The 15,570-nt window shown below is 37.2% G+C and overlaps 1 protein-coding gene across 1 annotated transcript in view; it reads left to right on the top strand.

Annotated features, from left to right (window-relative positions):
* The window catches only part of ERC2 (ELKS/RAB6-interacting/CAST family member 2), an 832,212-nt gene that overhangs the window by 350,070 nt on the left and 466,572 nt on the right, over window positions 1-15,570 (top strand). The window lies entirely within an intron of this gene.

A 15,570-nucleotide genomic window follows, 5' to 3' on the forward strand; every position in this document is an offset into this window, starting at 1 on the left:
GGATATCAGATATTCCAGGGACCTTGGAAAGGTAAGACCCATATCACAGATTGCATAACACTCCCTGTGTGGGTACAGCAATACCCTGTAACAAATACATGACTATTTGTGCAGAAAAAAAATTCCTCACGCTAAAGTAGGATAAATAAAGACTGTATAAGTAGCATCCCATTAGTTCATGTCAGGTTGTGCCACCAAAAGAGTTTGTTGCACACTGGAATTTTTTTTTTTTCATTTTCAGAGTTTTTTAGATTTGGCAACCATAAATAAATGGTTGGATCTAGAATGGTATTATCAAAAATCATAAAAAAGTCGGAATGTCATCTACCTTACTTGCTGTGTATCTGTATAAGTCCCTCTCTGTGATTCCAGGGCTTTCTTACTACCTGAAGAGTATCCTCAATTTTCAAGATTCTTTTACCCATTGAAGAAAGTTGATATTGTTTGGGTTTCTTAAAAGAAATGTTGGTTTATTTCTTCTTATTCATACTTAAAAGAAAACCAAATACATGTTACTATCCTATTTCCTTGCTTTTCGTCATTGGATTGTATCTTTGAGTGTGCCAAGAAAGGCAAAACACAAACTAGTGATGTAAGTAAAACAGTTGCCAGAAAATAAATTATTTCATGTGGACAATAGCAAAGAATGTGGTGACTCTCCCTGATTTTTTGTGTTGAGGTAGTATGTTATGTGGGTTACCGTAGGAGAAAGCAGTCTAGTTGAGTTACATGTTTTCTCTTGTGCTCTTTAAGCCATGTCTTTGTATATGTTTTTGGGTCTGTGGGGAGGTTTAGATTTGCCTTGGAGTTAATGGGGCCATTGAGTAGGCCTATGCCCTCAGTCAAGGTGCAGCAGAGTGTCCAGAGGTGAAAGGAAACAACTTCCAGATTGGGTGGGTCTTGGCATGAATGTGACTCAGCCTCTATGCACTTGACACTGGCTCATAGGCAGTTATTAGATCACTGCAAACCAAAATGATCACTTTGGCCTCAATGTAGATATCTCACATTTAAGAAAGGTCATGTTCAGTTCTGTGTAGTTTCATTGTGAATTTGGAAGCATGAATATTTTACTTTGCACAGCAAAAATTTGAACTATGCCGTAAATTGGATGACAGCTTGTATCTCTTTTTGAAGAGGCTGCAGTGAATAGTATGTAGAACAGTGCTGATACTGTAGCCACTAGCCACGCATGGCCAATCAAATTTAACTAAAATTCAGTAAAATTTAAAGTGTAGTTTCTTAGTCACACTAGCCATATTTCAAGTATTTAATAGTCACATGTGGCTAGTGACTAGTGTGTGAGAAAGCAAGCTATAGAACATTTCTGCTGTCTAGTACTTGTCTAAATAGGGATTAAAAACTATGGCTTATGGGACAAATCCTGCTTACTGCCTGTCTTTATAAATAAAGTTTTATTAGAACACAGCCACACCCTGTCACCTATGTATTGTCTTTGGCTGCTTTTGGGCAGCAGCAGAATTTAATAGCGATAGAGACCATCTGGCCCTTAAAGCTGAAAATATTTGCTCTCTGGCCCTTTACAGAGAAAGTTTGCCAAGCCATGGCATTGTGATTTTGTGGGAAGAGGGTTGAGTGGGAATTGAAATGTCCTCTCTCTAGCAGTCGTACTCTGAACAGGGCCAGATAGTTTGCTGACCTCTGTTGTAGAACAAGGTTTAAGTTTATTTTCACAGTGGTTATTCACAACACACAGTTGTCTTGGGTTGGCAATAATACCTGCATTACTAATAAAGTTAGTGTAATTCTTTTTTTTTTTTTAAAGATTTTATTTATTTATTTGAGAGAGAGAGACTGAGAGAGAGAGCACATGAGAGGGGGGAGGGTCAGAGGGAGAAGCAGACTACCCACTGAGTGGGGAGCCCGATGTGGGACTCGATCCCGGGACTCTAGGATCATGACCTGAGCCGAAGGCATTCCATTAACCAACTGAGCCACCCAGGCGCCCAAAGTTAGTGTAATTCTGTTGCCGTGTATTAGGTAGAAGGAAATCTGAGAGGCAAGGCAATCTGCTGTGGTATTGCTTGAACTGGGAATTGGGCTTCTTGATGGTTCCTTTCTAGCAAGCAAGAAAGAAAAGTCAGCTCAAAAAAGCTTATTACCTTCCTCTCATTACCTTATGCTGATGAGTCCTGTATCCCCTGGCCTCTTTCCCTTTCCTTATACTCTCCCCTGTATTTTACTCTTCTCAAATTAATGTAGTCCAAATCAGACCTGTACATTTTTCATGAAAAAGACAGTGGTAGCATTATGTGGATAGCTTCTGTCCCATGTTCAATAATTAAAATGACCCAATAAAGAGATGGTGCTTTGAAGTAGAAAAAATTATTCTGTGTGTGCAGAGAAAGTGAGATGATTTTCTAGTTTCCTGCTTTGAAGTTGGGAGTGGGAAATTAATGATTTTATCAGCTGGAAACATCCAAGGCAATTTCTTTTGCCTTTTTTTCTTCTTTTAAAATCTCTGTAAATGGAAATGGAGAATGCTACCTAATGATGTCCATCTCTTAGGGGTAGCAATTGAGGTTGAAATTAGCTCTCATTGTTGGATCATAAGCAAAGGATTTTTGGCAGCAGTAAAGAACATTAAAGTGATTTTCCCACTTCTTCGAGAAACAGACAGAAATAAGAGTCTCCCTACCTAACATGTGGTGGGTTAGTGGATGAGTCAGTGAATGAGATACGTTATGTTTTGTCATCCCCTACAGTGAAAGACCTGAGTTTACACTAATATGAAAGATACGGTGCTCATTCTGGAGGAGGTTATAAGTGATAGTTCTTTCCAGTTAGATTCCTGAGTCATTCCTGAAAGCTCTTGCCAAAACTGGAGGGCTGTCCCTAGAATGGGAAGAGCATGTTGGTTTATCTGGAAAATCTGTACCATCAACTGGGTTTTGGCTACTCTTAGAATATGGTATAAAGGACAGATGCCACTGGCTTAAAGGTTCATCTGTGCAAGCAAGGAAGGCTTTTGCTACCAGGAGATTTGCGTTTAGGAGGTAGTAGGATGAAGGGTGGGACAAGGGGTGGGAGGCAAGTTGTCTGGGTTTGTGGCTATGTGGCTTGGCTCCTGGATTGGTTTGTTTTAACTTGTACAAATGCCCAGACGCTTTTTGACATGTGTGCAATAAATCAATGGAATAATAATTACACATATACAGAGATACACCACATAGCTCTTAACATAACATTTTACTTTTTAAAATAGCTTCAAAGGACCCCAAGGCCAAGTTTCTTATTTTTCTACTTCCTTGATGTTTTCTACGTATGAACTTACCCCATCCACCAACACATTAATTCCGTGGCAATAGAGATAATCATGAATTGGCTTTTTTAGCATCTTGATTTTTCTGGATTTCAATGAGTAATTACCAACATATCCAGAAATTAGGAAGAAGAAAGGCCTAGCTATTATTCTATGATCTGAAGTAAAATGTATGAAGAACATAGCATTTAGAAGTGGGAGATGTATGGACATGCCTTTGCCTTCCCATTTCATAACTGCAGTATGAATAAGACTTAAACCTGTCTGAGCCTCCATGTCTTGATCTATGAAATGTCAGTCACTTTGCCAGCCTGATGCATCTATGTGAAAAGTGCTTTGACTCCAGGAAGGGGTTCTAGTTGTAAATTGTGCTATCATCATTGCTGTTGTTATTATTATTACTATTGTATATGAGGGATGTTTGGGGAATCCTCTACCTCACTTCTTTTCTTACCATGCATTCTGTGCGTTATGCCTCTGTGGGTCTCCTTTGAACTTGTGTGTCTGCATTTACCAAGCCAAGACTTTTATATTTTAATTGGGTTAGTTTTTTATGTCTTAGAATGATACAGAGAAATGAAGAAAATATGGAAGTGCCATCTATTTTGTTCTGTCCCCATATTAAGAGACTTCCTTCGGTTTTCTGGCAGGTCCACTTTTCCCCAGCCCAGCGTGATTTCCAAACTGCCCGGCATGGCAACTCTTTTGCATGTTTTCTGGAAGATGTGTTATATGACAGTGGCATATAATGCTTGCTTTTATACTCATTTCTGTTCCAAATAGATCTGGGAAGAGTTCTACTTGTTTAAAAATAAACACTTGAGAACCTATTAACAAATATGTAGGGGTTTGTGTTCATAATGACAAGGGGCAACATATGTAGGTTAGGTTAGTCACGCTCCATAGCAAAGGTCCATAACATTTTTGTTTTTATTTTTTAAAGATTTATTTATTTGAGATAGAGAGAGTGAGAGAGTGGGGAGGGCGGGAGGAGCAGAGGGAAAGAATCTGAAGCAGACTCCCCACTGAGTGTGGAGCTGATGTGGGGCTTGATCTCATGACCCTGAGATCATGACCTGACCCAAAATCAGGAGTTGGACCTTTAACTGACTCAGCTACTGAAGCATCCCTTGTTTTTGTTTTTAGAATGTAATCAGTATAGAAGAGAACTTCATGCAATCTATAGGCTCATTCATTAGAAAAATTTACCTTGGCACACATACATTTATATTCACTTGCAATCATGTATATAATTTTAGGCAGTTTACAGATGCTCTGAAGCATTTCCAAGAATTTCACATTGAAGATCCCTGCCCTGTAGGTTTCGTGCATTTTTTCATTCAACACATAATTTTTGAATGACTACTATTGCTGGATATGATGCCTGCCTTTATCTAGCCAACACTTCATTGGGTATATGGATATATGATAGAGAACTAACTGATTTATACTACCATGAATGCTCAGTGATTTCATTATCACTGGTTGACAATAATTCCACATAAAATCTTAATTGGACTTCATCTTCCTTCTATTGTTTAAAAGCAGATAAGTAAAGGAAGGAAAGAAGATAAAAAGAAATACATATTTAGTTCCTTTGAAGATAAAACATGCAAGCTGTATGAAATGTCTGTTTATATCTCATATAATTGAAGGCTAATGTTGCTAAGGTGATTACTCTGATAATGTTAAGATTTTATGTTTTGAATAAAGGTGGTCCTTTTTGAATCCACACTCAAGCAACTTGGCTTTCCTTGAGAAAGGGAATGGTATTTATGGGGTTACAGACACTCACGCTGGATTATTTTACGAGTTACTGCATCTACTTAGAAATGCTTCAATCTGCTGTACTTCAGACAGACTCTTCCCTCAACTTGTCTAAATGAATGAGGTGTCATTTGATAATATTTTATTGAGCATCTATCATGTGCAAGGTTCTGAACAAGGTGGGACCCATAATCTCATGAGCTCTTGGTCTTGGACTTCTTAATTTAATTATCTTGCCCAAATGTCTACTGAATGTCTTGTGGCTGTTATATTGAGTTTCAGGAGATATAGCTAAGTGTTTCCCATGTGATACTTTATCTTAAATTTGACTCACAACTTGTGAAGCTGGTATTATTATTATTATTTTTTAAAGATTTTATTTATTTGAGAGAGAGAATGAGAGAGAGCATATGAGGGGGGGAGGGTCAGAGGGAGAAGCAGACTCCCTGCTGAGCAGGGAGCCCGATGTGGGACTTGGTCCTGGGATTCCAGGATCATGACCTGAGCTGAAGGCAGTCGCTTAACCAACTGAGCCACCCAGGTGCCCATGAAGCTGGTATTATTAACCCCATTTTCAAGATGAGGAGGTAGAGTCTCAGAACTTGTTTAAGGTCATACAATGGTGAGTCACAGGGCCTTGGATTGCAAAACCTGAGCTCTTAACCAGAAATCTAGTGCTTTCCATAAGGGCTCCCATGGACTGAGTGTTTTTTTTTGTGTCAAGGAGCTGACATACATTGTCTCATTTAATCTGATGGCAAAGTTTTTGGCAAGTTTTATAATCCTGTCTTAACAGGTGAGTTCACTGCTGTTCAGTGCTTACTAGGTAAAACCCTGTATTGGCTATGAAGAGTTACGAATGAATACTTCTGGGTGCCTGGGTGGCTCAGTTGGTGAAGCGACTGCCTTCGGCTCAGGTCATGATCCTGGAGTCCCGGAATCGAGTCCCACATCGGGCTCCCTGCTCAGTGGGGAGTCTGCTTCTCCCTCTGACCCTCTTCCCTCTTGTGCTCTCTGTCTCTCATTCTCTCTTTCTCAAATAAATAAAATCTTAAAAAAAAAAAAAAGAATGAATACTTCTGTGACTTAAATCCTTCTAGTATCACTATGGCTATAATAACTGCTACATATTGGCCATAATAATGAAGGATATTGCCCAAACTCTTGGGAGGGAACAATTTTTTCATGAAGTCTAGAATCCTGGTATATTAAGAAGAATTTATTATATAATACTTTTTATTTCTTTAAAGATGTTTATGATTATATGTACATACCTATACTTACGCATGCATGCATACTTTCTTAAAAAAAAAGCAAAAGAATGGACAACAGTACCTTACTGTATTTTCTCTTTGTGTTGGAAACTCAGATATCTTTAAATTGTCTATGATATACACATGTTATACATTTGCAAGGTAAAAAATTAAGTGCATTTTAACAGAAGGGGTGATGATCATTTCTTCAGGGAGATTGTTTCCTCAGCAAGGTGCTGCTGGTGGAGTAGAAGGAGGTGTTTTCTGGGCCCATGGTGGCATTTTTGGTCAGTGAGTCATGGATGTTTCAGTGTGATAACACAACCAGAAAGCAGACTTGGGCTGTCAGTTTTCAAGGTGGATCATAAAACCAAGCTTTTGACAATGAAAATATTGTTACATGGAGAAAAGAACACAGTTTACGACTCTTTGTTTCTTGGTTTTCTGCACTGAGGTGGGCCTTCTGCCTCATTTCTTTACGAGGCCCAGACTCTTGGGTATACAGGTCACTGTGACAAGGAGTTGGGAATGCTTTGTGACCTCCAGGGACCTTGGGACTAGATGCATTCATACAGGGCTTTGCAAACTATTCCAGATACTTAAGAGACCACTCTTTCTTCTGAACTCACACGTTTTGAGCAAAGGAGTGTTTTTTTTTTTTTTTTAAAGTGGGTAGAAATGATATTTGCCACAACATATAAGGTGGGATTTACAATCAGTGCTCCTTTACTTTTTTAAAATTTAAATTCTATTTAATTAACATATAGTATAATATTAATTTCAGAGGTAGAATTTAGTGATTCCTCAGTTGCATGTAACAGCGAGCGCTCATTCCATCAAGTGCCCTTCTTAATGCCCAACACCCAGTGCTCCTTTCCTTTTAACAGTAATTTCAGTTTTCCTTCTGCCTCCTGCTGTGGTTGACTGGCAAGCAGTGAAGTTCTTTTTAATCACTTCTGTCCAGGCTTCAAAGGATATTTGAAATGACCTTTTTGAGATAGATTTTTGTTTAATGAACATCATCATCATGGCATTTAAAAGTGAGGTGTTTCTTCTGAAAAGTCAGTAGCATATGACAAAACCAGTTTTTAGGACTGTCAGATTACCCCAGTGCTGTGTTAGGGTGCATTGTTTCACTTTCAAGACTTGCAAGGAATGTGTTTAAAATTAATAAATTAAGGGATTTGGTGAAAAAAATATACAAAAGAAAATCCTGGTGTCACTTGTATTTTTCCATTCTAATCCTGTTGTTGGCTTCACATTTTAAAATGTTTTTATTTGACTGGGAAAGGCATCATTTGAAATTTTTATTGATAACACTCTTAACTGCAAGAAAAAGACATAAACTTGCAAAGCTGTAACTATCATGGTGGCCACAATTGGGAGGTCTGCAAAATGGTTTATTACCAGTAGAAAAAAAGCTGTTGGGAACCACAGTCGTTACAGGGTCACCACCTCTGTTACGTGCGTTTTATTTTTTTCCCTTTTCATTTTGAGGGTATTTATGATGGCAGTGCAAAACTACACACTTTTCCCTCCCCTAATGTCTGTGGGCTTTGTTTTGATTCTCTCTTTCTTAATGATGTGAAAACTTTGGGGTTATATAAAAATGAGCTAGGGTCAGGCTTTGCGGGCCCCAGAATGCTGAAAATGTCCTTGTATCTAGCTAGTGAAGACATTGTTTAAAGGGGCCACATTTTACTTCCTAAGATTTTTAGCTGTTTTGCAGATTTTAGATATCCAGGTGAAATGTGCAAGGCAGCCTCATACTCTTGCTTTCTTAAGGTAAAACATAAAAGACCTGTGGTGGAGGAATTAAAATGTGTTAAGGTTGTTGGCCGCAGTTCCATAGCAATTTCTGGCCTATTAAAGGATGATGCAGGTAGCTACGGACATTATTTCATTCCATAGGTCAAGAGCCTAGTACTTCTGTTGTTACTGTTGTTCAGGCTTTCAGAGAATGCCTTATTTAACACCTTGTTAGTATAAAATCGCTTTTGACTTTATAAACACAGGTGTTCAGTTTGAATCTTAATGAACTGTGAAATAGGTAGATGTCTAAAAGGAAATTCTATAAATTGTGAACATGGCTCTGTCAGCACGCTAAATGGATTAGGAAAATTCATTGTCTGCCTTGTCACTGAACACCAATGTGATGCATGGGCATGAATCAGTCCTGAAAAGCCAATAACATGGAGGGAAACGTAGAGCCTAGGACATGTTGACTGTGTGGGTTCCCCTTACCACAAATGAATGTTGATGCAGAAGGCTCTGAAATCAGAATGGCTATTCAGAGGACGGCCAAGAAGGGGTACATATGAGCAGACAACACAGAATTTATAGAGTAAAACCACAAACACCTTATTTTGCATTGTACTAAAATAATGATATTTTACAATACTCATTTTGTGTGTAATTCTGCTTTCAATTTTATATTGTTACTGCAGCTCAAATCTCATTATAAGTGTTCCAACAAAAATTCCTTTTTAATCAAAAACTTTCCAATCCTTAGCCCATTGTCAACTTATTTTGAGCAACTTATTTTTCTAGTGAAACAAAAGAATTTGGCTCTTCTTTTTGAGTTCATTGGGATGTTATTGGACCTGTGTGGCTAAACATGTAATTGAGATAACGGACTCATTTTAATTTCTACATTAGATCCCTTCATAATCTGCATCTGTTATTTTGGAATGTAGAGATAGGGAGTCAGAGCCCTTTATATTCTTTGAAACAAAAGAAATAGATCACTAATACTTTTGTTTGGTTATGTTTTTGTTTGAAAAAGGCATTGTCTATACTATATTAAACTGCAACTGGAAGTGACAGTATCCAATTAACCAGTCGTCTATGGGAAAGTACATGTCCTCTGGTAAGTGTTGCTTACTGGTGAATGGTTTGTAGGAAAAAAAGAATGTATTTCTGTCATGTCTGTGGGAAGCTGACTTGCCACTTTAAAAAGGAGATGACAGAATTTAGGAGGAGGGAAATTCAACAAAACTCTCACTGACCTCCAAGCTCACATTCTTTGTCTCTTTTTTTGGTATGAATTTTATGGAAAACAGAATTTATTAAGTACTTCCATTCATTTTTTTTCCTTTTGGGGGCACCATTTAGAAATAACCAGTTTACATTATGATTATGTTCTCCTGACACTGGACCCACATTTGTAACACTTGCCTCTATTCCTCTGGAAAAGGCTAACATTTACTGTGGTTGGGTTTCTTTATGTGTATATTTACATATCAAACCAAAATGTAAAGAGTGAAGTTAAATTTCAGGGCTTCTGCAAGAATCTTTTATCCATTTTCATATGAACTTTATTCTTTTTAAAATTAAATACAGAGATTTATTCCATACAGACATATACTTTCCCTCTCTTGTTTTATTTAAAAAAAAAGGAAAGAAAGAGAATACAACTTGAGGTAAAAAGTTGTGTAGTTGAGGATCACTTTAACCGTAGAAGTTTGTTTTTATTGCAAGCATTTCTGTCTTGAAATGTATGAAATTTATTTTCTTGCAATTATTTTGTTTTCTTATTTTCAAATGTAGTGATTTCTTAAATCCTTATGATTATAACAGAATGATGATAAAATACTACTTGGCAGTTGTTAATTTGAAAGTGGACAGATCCTAAGTTCTGTCATTAAGACCTCGCCAAATGTGAAGGAAAAGAGAAGATCTAACTCCTCATTTACTGAGTGTGACTCCTTAGCCTAGTGCCAGCAAATCTGGGTGTTCGCTCTCTCCATAGTGATGACCACCTTTGACAGCTCTTCTGAGGGCAGTACAGGAAGAGGGGAAAGGCGTGACTTGGAGAACAGCTCGGGACTGCCAGAGATCTAGAGCTTAGGATTTGTCAACTCTTCAACCTTACTCCCATCCAAAATCAAAGTGTGCATTTGTGGAAAAATGTACATGAATTTTTAAGATTTAATTTGGGAAAAATTTAATCATTTGCCCCTTGCTGTGCATGCATGTATGTGTGTGTGTCTGTGTGTGTAAAAGAGAAAGAGACAGAGCACTAAGATATGAACTTTAGGTGTACAGTATCATTTTGGTAACCTTCTTTGTTGGATCTCCAGTAGGTTATTTACAAAGTAGCTACTGTATTTTAGGCATAGTGCTAGGTGCCAGGAATACAGAAGTAAATAAGAGATAAGTGTTGCCAACATTATCACCCATAATGTGATTATTGAAAAAATTTTAAGATTATTTGTAGTTCCTTTTGTCCTTGAGCATTCACTAGGGTTGATTCATGAAAGATTCAACTTAGTGAATTGTTGGTTGCTTGACAGAACCCATAAAGACCATGGGCATACAATAGGGCCTCTGAGTAAGTCTGTGAAAGTACCTAACCAAAAGGAGAAATTATTTTAATGCTTAGAGCTTTTTTTTCATTTACAAATCCTTAAATTTTCAAGGGTCACATTGTTGGATAAAGTCTCTTGATATAGATTGTGTAGGACACAAAAATATTATCTTATTCCTCAGGAACATGGCCTAGCTGGGGTTTTCGTTACTGTGCTGTGCTTAAGTATTTATTTTATTCCTTTATTAACCTAATATTTATATAGAAGGAAAACTTCATCGCAGTATAAGCTTCTTATAGGAAAGGATCTTTTGCTTTTTTTTACTGGGGTATATAAGCTCTGAGAGCAGTGCCTAGCATAATATAGGAACTCCAAAAATGTTTGTTGGATCCATTGTTGCTCTCCTATATCATTGGAGGTATAGTGAGAAAATTAGATGAGATACTACATCACACTAGCAATGAAAGTATCCAGTCTCAGGTGATGCTTTGATATTAGTAGTAGGAGAAAACACTGATTAACTCCTCTATAACTTAGGTATGGGGAAAACTTTCCTAACTATGCGCCAATATCTGGCAGCATAATGTGTAAGATTGATAAATTTGATGACACAAGGTAAAGAATTTTTGCTTGGCAAAAAATTATCAGGCAGGGTAAAAGACAGATAACAACTTGGGCTACATACATGCAAGCTGTGCTACAAATAAAGCGTTCGTATCCTTAATAAATAAGGTTTTTTAAAAATAGTGAACTGAAGAACCAACAACCCTATAGAATAATGGGCCTGATAGGTAGATAGTACACAGAAAAATAAATGTAAATGGTGCTTAATTTATGATGCTCAACCTGACACAGGATGAGAGAAGTGCATATTAAATCTACATTGAAAAATAATTTTCACTTATTAGAATGGCAAAAATCCAAAGACTTGAAATGTACTCTATTTATTGGTAGTACCGTGGGAGTAACTAGCTCTCTAATAACAGTGCTGGTAAAAATGCAAATCGATATACCCCCTTTCAGAGGAGAATTTGGCAACATTTAGCAAATTATACACGTTTTACCTTTGACTGCAGTCCCAGTTCTTCCCAGAATCTCTAGGTCCCAAAGGTACACTGGCAGAAATACAAAATATCAGAGACTGTTCACTGCAACACTATTTGTAAAAGACTGGGAACCACCAAGATGACTACCAGGAGGGGATTGATTGAATAAATCACTGTGATCCACAAAATGGATTACTTGTAGCTGTGTAAGAGATGAAGAATATCTCTATATACTTTTATGGAGTGACCTCTAGAATATATTGTTAAATAAAAAAAAAAAAAAAGAAGGTGGTAAAAAGTGCAGAGGGTATGCTACTGTTTACCTAAGAGATTAAGGGAATGCAAATATATATAATATTATTTGTTTCACAGTAGAATGAGTGGACAGGGAGAGAACCCAGACTTCTTTGAATATATTTTGTTTTATAGATTTGACTTTGGAGCCATGTAAATACATAATTACAAAGCAAAATTGAATCTAAAAAGGTAATCCCTAAAAAGTTAAAAGGAAAATGAAACAAACAAACCTATCTATGTGTTTGAGTAGCAGTATAACCACAGAGAGAGGATTATTCCAAGTGGCTTTAAAACACAGTATTTTGAGTGTACATCTCTCATGGTATACAGTCCAGGACAAAAAACAATATGCAAAGAATCTTAAACCTTTTTCAGTAATTATATTATTGATGGTAATGTGGGTATTATTATTCTAAGGCAGGTGTGTGTGAAAACTGAGATAAAACAAATGAGTGTTTCTGTTTGTGTCACTGAGAGCTTAGGAGAAAAGAAATACAGTGCAAGACTGATGAAGTTAAGAAAAGATATGACTGTCGTCTTAGGTTGTGTTTCCTTTTTAACAACATATAGACTTATATAGATAAATGTTTTATATTTATATTCTAGCGATGACTCTGTAAAGCCCTAGAAACAAGGACCAGTCTGGTAGCAATGAACATTCCTACCGTCAGATTTACTGCTTTCCATGAAAAGCCTTTGTAGAAATGGAAAAGTCTATGTCTGGGGCAGGGAATGATGCCTAGAGCATCTTGTCATGCCAGAAAGTGGGGAAGCTATCAAAGACAGGCCATGTCAGAAAGACTAAGGAATGAATAAAAAAGGTTTACCCACTGGACAAAGAATTTGAACATCAATAACACATAAAATATGCTTAAATCCATGAGGTCAGAATGATAACTCTTTAAAAAAAAAAGCTCTTTTGTAGATTCTAGGGAACCAATATATTATTTCTGAAACTGGTAAATAAAGGAAAAGAAATGAGCATTTATTATAACTTTTTTATAAATTGTACCTCAGAGTAAGTCAAAGAGTTAACAAAGAGAAGGTTCTCTATATAGAAGTATTCCAGGTAATAAATGAAGAATGCTAGACTAATCACCATTTAGCATCCTCTTATGATTTAATTAGTGGATCCTGGGGATTGAGTTTTTTTGTTTTGATTTTTGTTTTGTTTTGTTTTTTTAGAAGATTTTATTTATTTATTTGACAGAGAGAAACACAGAGAGAGAGGGAACACAAGCAGGGGGAGTGGGAGAGGGAGAAGCAGGCTTCCCGCTGAGCAGGAAGCCCGGTGTGGGGCTCGATCCCAGGACCCTGGGATCATGACCTGAGCGGAAGGCAGATGCTTAATGACTGAGCCACCCAGGCACCTCTGGGGATTTAGTTTTAATGGATGTCACATCAAATAGTACATGCCTCCAGATGGAAGTACACTCTATTGCAATTAAAGTCTTGTCAGAAAAAATCAAACCTGAATTTTACTGGAAAAAGGACGGAGAGGAACTTGGCAAACAGCTCCAAGGGCTGCAGTGGGCAATTTCCCCATCATGGGAAACCTTGGTAGGACAGATGACTGTTTTTGTTTTAAAACAACAACAAAGGTTTTCAAGGAAAAAGAGAAAGAGGTAGAGAGGGAAACTGTATATCAAAAAAAACTTAAGAGACATATCAACCAATCATAATGTATGAACCTTGTTTGGATCTTGATTCAAATAAGCAACATGGTAAAATTGTGAGCCACTGGGGGAATTTGTAGGTTAAACTGATGATAGTAAAGAATCACTGGTAAATTTTTCTAAGTATGATGGTGGAATTTTAAAAATTTAATATAGAATTCTTATCTTTTAAAAATACATACTAAAGGGACTCCTGGGTGGCTCAGCCTGTTAAAGGTCTGCCTTTGGCTCAGGTCTTGATCTCAGGGTCCTGGGACTGAGCCCTGCATAGGGCTCCTTGCTCAGGGGGAAGCCTGCTTCTCCCTCTCCCTCTGCTTGCTGCTCCCCCTGCTTGTGCTTGTGCTCTCTCTCTCTCTGTCAAATAAATAAGTAAAATCTTAAAAAAAAAAAAAGTACTTACTAAGGCATTTACAGATGAAATGATACAATATCTGGTATTTGATTTTAAATAATTAGGGGGCTGGGAAGGGTGTGCGGTTGGGGTTCATAGAAGAAACGGGAGTAGTAGCCATGAGTGGATACATGGAAAGTGAGAAATGGGTCATGGGGATTCATTGTGCTATTTTTTGTGTTTTTGTATATGTTTGAAATTTATGTAAGAAAACATTGAAAACAAAATAAAAAATAAATGAGTAGTGGCCTGCATAGGCTCTTTGAATTTCATTCCCAGTGACATGGTATGCCCCAAGATGCCTCCTACCTACCTACCCTGGCACATTATGTCCTTATGTATACAGATGCTTTTTCTTCTAAATTATTCTAAACTTGATGGTGACCCTGAAGATGATTTCAGACCTTTTACTGAATCAATGAAAGTACACTTTGTAGAAGGAAAAAGTCTTATTTTAACTTTTTCTAGTTTTTCTAAATCTTTGTTTTTATGAGAAGGTAATTTGGATGTAAAAGACCTAGAAAAAAGCATTGGGAAATCTGATAGGGAAGCTGAATCAGTTGAGCTTTTTTATGTTGAAGCTTTGGACTCTTTTTTCAATCTAGCCAGTTCCTATAAGATTGCAGCTGGCTGATGTCAGGGACCTGCTAATGACTCACTCCATTTAGGCAGGGTTTATCCTTGAGAACTTCCCTGGAAATGGTTTGGGTTGCCAGGCACAGACCATGGCCACATGATTTACGCTTGACATCATTTCTTTTACCCACATTAGTGGGTATCAGTCATCAGAGGATCTAATTTCTATTTCACACTCAGCCTAGAAGTTTAGAAGACTTTATTTTGCCTGCTTGGATTCTCCTATTCATCTTACAATCTCGGTGTTTTCTTATTAGTAAAAACATAAGTCTAGTTGAAGGAATCCTAAATATCTTACATATTTTAGAAAGAAAAAGTATATAAACAATGAAATATAGGTGGTAAAACCTTGTTAATTTTATTCTTTCTTTGTCCCGGTTTTGAAACCTCTTAAATACTACAAAAGGAGAAGCACATTTACTATGGAGTGAATTGTTAGAGTGTGCGGGTGTGTGTTTTGTAAATTGAGTTTATCTAAATCCCAGTCCAGAAGAACTAAACCAGCTTTCTCTAGTCTTTCTCTAGAAAGTGAGTTTCAAAGTGATACCACATGTTGGGTACAATACCATAGAGCTAAGATTGTTATCAAGATATCTCAATGTATTGTAGAGTGAATTTGAGAACATAAAAAAAGAAAAGAATGCTCCTTTATGTAAGATTTGAGAGAGAATTAAGACACGGGCAATTTGAAAATATTTCTTTTGTTCAGTTTTAGAACTTGTATAGATAAGTTCTGGCAAGCTCATTTCCTTTCCACTCCCCCTTTGCTTTTGGACAAATTTCTCATCTTCTTTCTCCACGTATCTTTAAGTCCTGGCAGAAATCTGTTGCTGTTCATGATTCCTGGATTATGTGACCTTGATCACTTTCTCTGCTCTCTCTTAGCATAGTACTTGCATTGAGTTTCCAGA

The sequence above is a fragment of the Mirounga angustirostris genome, unplaced genomic scaffold, assembly GCF_029215605.1.
Source record: "Mirounga angustirostris isolate CCGP_5_RB_7025 unplaced genomic scaffold, mMirAng1.0.hap1 SCAF_1, whole genome shotgun sequence".
NCBI lineage: Eukaryota > Metazoa > Chordata > Mammalia > Carnivora > Phocidae > Mirounga > Mirounga angustirostris.